Source organism: Bison bison, unplaced genomic scaffold (assembly GCF_000754665.1).
Source record: "Bison bison bison isolate TAMUID 2011002044 unplaced genomic scaffold, Bison_UMD1.0 scf7180017864517, whole genome shotgun sequence".
Lineage (NCBI taxonomy): Eukaryota > Metazoa > Chordata > Mammalia > Artiodactyla > Bovidae > Bison > Bison bison.
Genome location: NW_011495070.1, coordinates 6,154,054 through 6,161,587, shown reverse-complemented (window position 1 = coordinate 6,161,587; position 7,534 = coordinate 6,154,054).

Genomic DNA, 7,534 nt, shown 5'->3' with positions numbered 1-7,534 from the left:
CATTACTTTGCCAACAAAGGTTCGTCTATCAAGGCTATGGTTTTTCCTGTGGTCATGTATGGATGTGAGAGTTGGACTGTGAAGAAGGCTGAGCGCCAAAGAATTGAACTGTGGTGTTGGAGGAGACTCTTGAGAGTCCCTTGGACTGCAAGGAGATCCAACCAGTCCATTCTGAAGGAGATCAGCCCTGGGATTTCTTTGGAAGGAATGATGCTAAAGCTGAAACTCCAGTACTTTGGCCACCTGATGCTAAGAGTTGACTCATTGGAAAAGACTCTGATGCTGGGAGGGATTGGGGTCAGGAGGAGAAGGGGACGACAGAGGATGAGATGGCTGGATGGCATCACTGACTCAATGGACGTGAGTCTGAGTGAACTCCTGGAGTTGGTGATGGACAGGGAGGCCTGGCGTGCTGCAATTCATGGGGTCGCGAAGAGTCAGACACGATCAAGCGACTGATCTGATCTTACATACATTCCAGTGGCCACATTAATTTACATCCATATCTGTAGCCATGTTCTCCTCTCTCCTTCCTGTGACAGAATCATAGGTGAACACATGATATCTAAAGCTAGCCAACACCTTCACTGTGGAATAAATCAGTTTCCTACTCAAGGGCATAGCTCCAGCAGTTCTTCCCATTTCCTAAGTCTACTGAATTATTCCCTTTAACTTGCCGATGTGCTGTTATTTTTAACCTCTTAAACACTCATTTTATCTATTTCCTTGCCAGCTTTGAGCCATTTTCTTTCTTGCATTGAAGAGAGAATTCTTAGAATTATCTATATTCAAATGTCTCCTATTCCTTTTCTCCCACTGTTTTGTGACTCTACTTCCTACTTCCTGCTTGCTGTCTCTCCATCTTCTTTGCTGGTTCTTTCTCTTCTTCCCAGTCCTTTAATGTTGAAGTACCCTCAGGGCTTAGTGGTAGGTCATTTTCCCTAGCACCATTCATCCCCTTGATCACCTCAGAGTCTCAGCACTTTAAATACCATCAATATTCCAATGAGTCTATATCTCCAGCACAGACCCCTTGGCTGATGTCTTGACAAAACTCTACCCCATCTCCACTTGGGGCTCTTAAGAGACATTCCAAAGTCAAGTCTAAATCTGGGACTTGAGGTTGTCTTCTCCAAACTTTCTCCTTTTTATCCCTCCACTCTCTTAGCATATCTATTCTTTCATTGTCTTGGGACCAAAACTTGGGAGTCATTCTTGACTCTTCCATCTCACATGCCACATCCATCCCTTAGGAAGTTCTGTTGGCTTCACCTGCAACGTATGTCTAAAATGTCACCACTTTTTACCACCCCTTCTGCTATCACCTGCCTGAACTACCGTCCCTTCTTATCTGGATTATTGTAATAGTTTTCCAGCTGGTTAGATTATCCTGACCTTCCTACAGTTGATTCTCTAAAACAGCTGTGATCCTATCAAAAACAGTCAAGAGTAGCTTGGACTCTGTGGGAGAGGGAGAGGGTGGGATGATATGGGAGAATGGCATTGAAATATGTATAATATCATACATGGAATGAGTCGCCAGTCTAGGTTCAATGCACGATACTGGATGCTTGGGGCTAGTGCACTGGGACGACCCAGAGGGATGGTATGGGGAGGGAGGAGGGTTCAGGATGGGGAACACATGTATACATGTGGCGGATTCATTTCGATATTTGGCAAAACCAATACAATAGTGTAAAGTTTAAAAATAAAATAAATTAAAAAAAAAAAAGAGTAGCTCCTCTGATCAAATCCCTTCAGTAGCTCTGATTTCATTCAGTAAGAGTCAGAGCTTCAGTGGCCTACAAGGCCTTATAGGATCTGCCTTTCAGCATGGGTCCTCTTTATCTCCTCCTTTCTCCTTTGCTTCTGCTTCTCCTGGGACAGAGTCAGCACACTCCATCACAGGGTCTTCACTAACTGCTCCTCAGTTCAGTTCAGTTCAGTCGCTCAGTCATGTCTGACTCTTTGCGACCCCATGAACTGCAGCATGCCAGGCCTCACTGTCCATCACCAACTCCTGGAGTTCACTCAAACTCACGTCCATCGAGTCAGTGATGCCATCCAGCCATTTCATCCTGTCGTCCCCTTCTTCTCCTGTCCCCAAATCCCTCCCAGCATCAGTCTTTTCCAATGAGTCAACTCTTCACATGAGGTGGCCAAAGTACTGGAGTTTCAGCTTTAGCATCATTCCTTCCAAAGAACACCCAGGTCTGATCTCCTTCAGAATGGACTGGTTGGATCTCCTTGCAGTCCAAGGGACTCTCAAGAGTCTTCTCCAGCACCACAGTTAAACTGCTCATAGGGAGCCTTATTTCCCAGATATTATATTCATTAACTGCCTTACTTCCTTTAAGTATCTTTAGACACCTCACTATCTCAATGAGGCCTATCTTGACCACCTCACTTAATCATATGCTCTATGCTTTCCCCCAAGTCTCTTTACCAGCTTCTACTTTTTTCTCCATAGCACAAATAAACTGCTAACATGCTAATTAACTGGTTTATGTTTATTGGCCATTATGTGCTTCATCCTTGTAAGACCAGGACAGTCATATTTTTGTTTTTTTTCCCCTCTGATGCAATGTCAGATCCTCTAGTAATAAATGCTAAATAAATATTTATGTTATTTGGTTACATTTTGTGGATTCAGTGAAAGTGAAAATTCAGGTCCCCTCTTACAAAAATTATTGTGAGTTTCAGGATGACCACATCAGGGCATTAAACCAAGTATGGGATCCTTCTAAATATGGGGCTCTGCATTCTTGAATGGGTTGAGTGGCCAAGAAGTTGGCTCTGAATGAATGAATGAACAGGTGGCTTTACTTTCAAAACACAAGCAGAATCTGACCACTGTTCATCACCTCTACTGCTACCAGCATGGTACACACTATTGTTATTTCTTGCCCAAATAATGTGGTGACTTTCTAACTAGCCTCTTTTGGTCTATGCTTTTTTTTTTTTTTTTTTTTAAATACTACAGAGGTTCTCATTTATACAGACTCTGGTGTAAATATTTCCCCAAGACTTGTGCAAGGTGGTGATGCTGAGACAGGCTTATGTAGTCTGGCTGCTGCTACCTTTTCTGAATGTACTGCCTTCTCACACCCTCTTTACTCACACCCTCTTCACTTGCTCTGCTGTGACCCCCCCTCACCTTGAGTTTCCCCTGCTGGCATGTTCATCTCCCCAAGCTTTCACCTCCTTGAAGTCTTTGTTCTGTCTGCTTTTATTTATTGAAGATTTCCTTGACTACATAAAAATGCAATCTATCCTAAATTTCTTAGTCGTTTTCCCTACCTTGTATCCTCTAAGTCATTGATCACTCTGACATTGTGCATTTCATTTGTCTTTTTCACCTCTATGAGGGCAGGGGCTGACTTCTGTCTTTTCCACCACTGTATCATCAGCATCCATAAAAGCGTCTTATGCATAGTAGGCATACAGCATGTTTGTTAAACAGATGAATGGATGACTAGAGGAAAGTACACCCAGAACAACAATTTTCCAGTGAAGCAGAACTGCGGAGGAAACAGATAATGTCATAAGCTAAAAGGTATTGGCGCATGAGGGAGATTCAGTAACTGAATAAAGAGACACATTTTATCTAAGACAAGCAAATAAATCATGATTTCTCAACTTAAAATTTGGTAGATAAATTGAGAGGGAAATTAGTGAGATGAGAACTGGAAGCCTAGAAGTTCAAATGGAAGAAATAATGTGAATGCCACAGCAAAAATAAAAAGAACTGGAAACCCTGAGGGAAAATATAACAGATTTGGTTGACATATTTGTATTTCCCAACAAACAAATGATAGGATTTCAGAGGAAGGAAAAAAAAAAAAAAAAAACACAACAGGTGGAAGGGAGGTAAACAAAAGATTAAAAATATTTGGCTGATCTGAAAATAACATTGACTCTGCAGTTTAAAGAAGCTCACAAAGTTAAACATAAAATCATACGCAATCTCCTGGAAATATTCCTGAACCCTGGGAATAATAAGAATATTTTCTAATCTTCTGGGCATAAAGAACAAATTACTCTGAAAATAAGAAAGAATCAGGCTGGCATCAGACTTTTCATCTTCAACCTGGAAGCTAGAAAACATGAAATGCCCCAGGGAAAAGTGCTGATAATCATCTCTCAGGATAAAAGAAGTCTTTAAATATGTAGATGGTTGTCTCATCTAAGAAAAAGACTACAGGGAAAGCCCTATTCAGGCAACAAATAAATACAAGAGACACTAATACAGGGTAAGATGAAGAGGCAAGTGATGGTCAGTGAAGCCTGCAGTACCTATATGTTTAAATTTACAGACACACTTTGGAGATATTCCAAGTTTGGCTCCACACCAGTGCAAAAAAGCAAATATCCCAGTAGCTACAGACACAACTTTTTTGATTTCCCAGTGCATATGAAAGTTATGCTTATACCATACTGAAGTCTATTAAGCATGCAATAGAATTGTGTCTAAAAAATATACATACCTTAATTTAAAAATACTTTATTGCTTAGAAGTACTAGCCTTAGGCAAGTTGTAATCTTTCATGGTGGTGGTTACTGAAGGTTGGGGTAGCTGTGGAAATTTCTTAAAATTAAGAAAATATGAAATTTGCTACATGAATTGACTCTGCCTTTCATGACCAATTTCTTTGTAGCAGGTGGTGCTATTTGATAGCATTTTACCCACAGTATAACTTCTTTCAAAACTGGAGTCAATCTTCTGCTACTGCTTTATCAATTACGTTTGTAATATTCTAAATCCTTTGTTGTCATTTCTGCCATCTTCACAGTATCTTTAAGCAGGATTAGATTCCATCTTAAAAAACTGCTTTCTTTGCTCATCCATAAGAAGCAACTCCTTATCCATTCAAGTTTGATCATGAGATTACAGAATTCAGTCATTATTATCTTTAGGCTCTGTAGAATTCTGGTTCTCAAGCTATTTCCACATTTGCTGTTACTTCTTGCACTGAATCTTGAACCCTTTAAAGTCATCCATGAGGGCTGAAGTCAACTTCTTCCAAGTTCCTGTATATGTGGATATTTTGACTTCTTCCCATGAATCACAAATGTTCTTAATGGCATTTAGATTACTGAATTCTTTCCATAAAATGTTTAATTTGCTTTGCTCAGATCCACCAGAAGAATCAGTATTTATGGCACTTAATTATAGCCTAACAAAACATGTTTCTTTTCAGACTTTAAAGTTGAAATTACTCCTTGATCCATGGGCTGCAGAATGGATATTATGTTAGCCCACATGAAAACAGCATTAATATTGTTGTACATCTCCATCAGAGCTCTTGATTGATTAGGTGCATTGCCAAATGAAAGGAATGATAGTTGCCATTGCCAATGAAAAATAATTTCCATTTTAAATGAACAATAGGTTTCAACAGTGGACTTAAAATATTGAGTAAACCATTTTGTAAACAGATGTGCTGTCATCCAGGCTTTGTTTTTACATGCATACAGCACAGGCAGAGTAGATTTAGCATAATTCTTAAGGGCCTTAGGATTTTCAAAATGCAAAGAAGAATTGCTTTTAATTTAAAGTCACCAGCTGTATTAGCCCCTAACAATAGTCATCCTGTTCTTTGAAGCCAGGCATTGACTTCTCCTCTCCAGCTATGAAAGTCCTCCCAGTGGCTCAGATGGTAAAGAATTTGCCTGCAATGCAGGAGACCCAGGTTCAATCCCTGGGTTAGGAAAATGCCCTGGAGAAGGGCCTGGCAACCCTCTCCAGTATTCTTGCCTGGAAAATCTCGTGGACAGAGGAACCCAGTGGGTCCACGGGGTTGCAAAGAGTCAGATACGACTGAGTGACTAACACTTTCAGATGGCATCTTCTTCCGTTAGAACGCTGTTTTGTCTTTGTTGAAAATCTGTTGTTGTGAAGCCACTTTCCTTAATTATCTTAACTTGATCTTGTGGGCGACTTCTATGTTAGTACTTGCTACTTCACCTTGTACTTTTATATTATGAAGATGATTTCTTTCCTTAAACCTCATGAAACAACCTCTGCTATCTTCATACTTTTCTTCTGCAGTTTCCTCATCTTCTCACTTTTCACAGAACTGACGGGACCTAGGGGGCTTCCCTTGTGGCTTAATGGTAAAGGATCTGCCTCAATGTGGGAGACCTGGGTTTTACCCCTGGGTCAGGAAGATTCCCTGGAGAAGGGAATGGCAACCCACTCCAGTATTCTTGTCTGGAGAATTCCATGGATAGAGGAGCCTGGTGGGCTGCAGTCCACCAGGTCACAAAGAGTTGGACACATATTCACAGGGTCTTCCTCTGGATTAGGCTTTGACTTGAGGGAATGTTGTAACTGGTTGATCATCTATACAGTACACTGTAAAATTTGTTTTATATCAGCAATAATGCTGTTTTGCTTTCTTACCACTTTTGTGTTCACTGACTTAGCACTTTAAATTTCTTTCAAGAACTTTTCCTTTGTATTTACAAGTTGGCTGACTGGCACAAGAGGCCAGGCTTTTGGTCTAAGCTGGCTTTTAACATACCTTCCTCACTAAGCTTAATCATTTCTGGCTGTTGATTTAGAGCAAGAGATGGTGACTCTTCCTTTCACTTAATCACTTAGAGGCCATTATAGAGTTATTAATTGGCCTAATTTCAATACTGTGTATCAGGGAATAGGGAGGCCTGAAGAGAGAGGGAGAGAAATGAGGAGCAGCTAGACAGTGGAGCAGGCAGAACACACACAACATTTATCAATTAAGTTCACTGTCTTACATGACTACAATAGTAACATAAAAAAAATCACTGATCACAGGTCATCGTAAAAAAATAGTAATAATGAGAAGTTTGAAATATTCTGAGAATCACCAGACTGTGACAGAGAGAAACAAAATGAATAACTGCTTTTGAAAAAATGGCACTGATAGATTTGCTCAATGCAGAGTTGCTGCAAACTTTTAATTGGTAAAAAGCACAGTATCTGTGAAGCGCAGGAAGACAAAGCTCAATAAAATGGGTTATGCCTATTGTATGAGAGAATACCCCAAAATTATAACACAAAAATTGTTGAAATAAAAGAGCTGTTTCAATGGAGAAGGAAAGGGCAACCCACTCCAGTATTCTTACCTGGGAAATCCCATGGATAGAGCTTGGCAGGCTCCAGTCCACAGGGTTGCAAGAGTCAGACATGACTTAATGATTAAACCACCACCACCAGCATGTTTCAATGGAATTAATAATAGTCCAAAATCACAGTACTAAATTAAGCCAAGCTTAGGAATTTGTTAGATATGATGAAAGAGGTGAAATAAAATCAATCTAAAATCATTTGGTTTAGAGAGTAGAGAAGGTAAAGTATTCTGAAGGTCCAATCTAATTAAGTTAGGCAGAAAGCAACTGGAACATGGAACATCTTATTGGTGAAAATAATTGGCATATTGTGAGTTTCAGGAATGAAATTTGCACTAGTGGGAGTAAAGAATTCAGTAAAATGTCCTTATAAAAAGAAAAATTGTCATTGAGTACCAATATTGTTTGGTTCAGTTCAGAT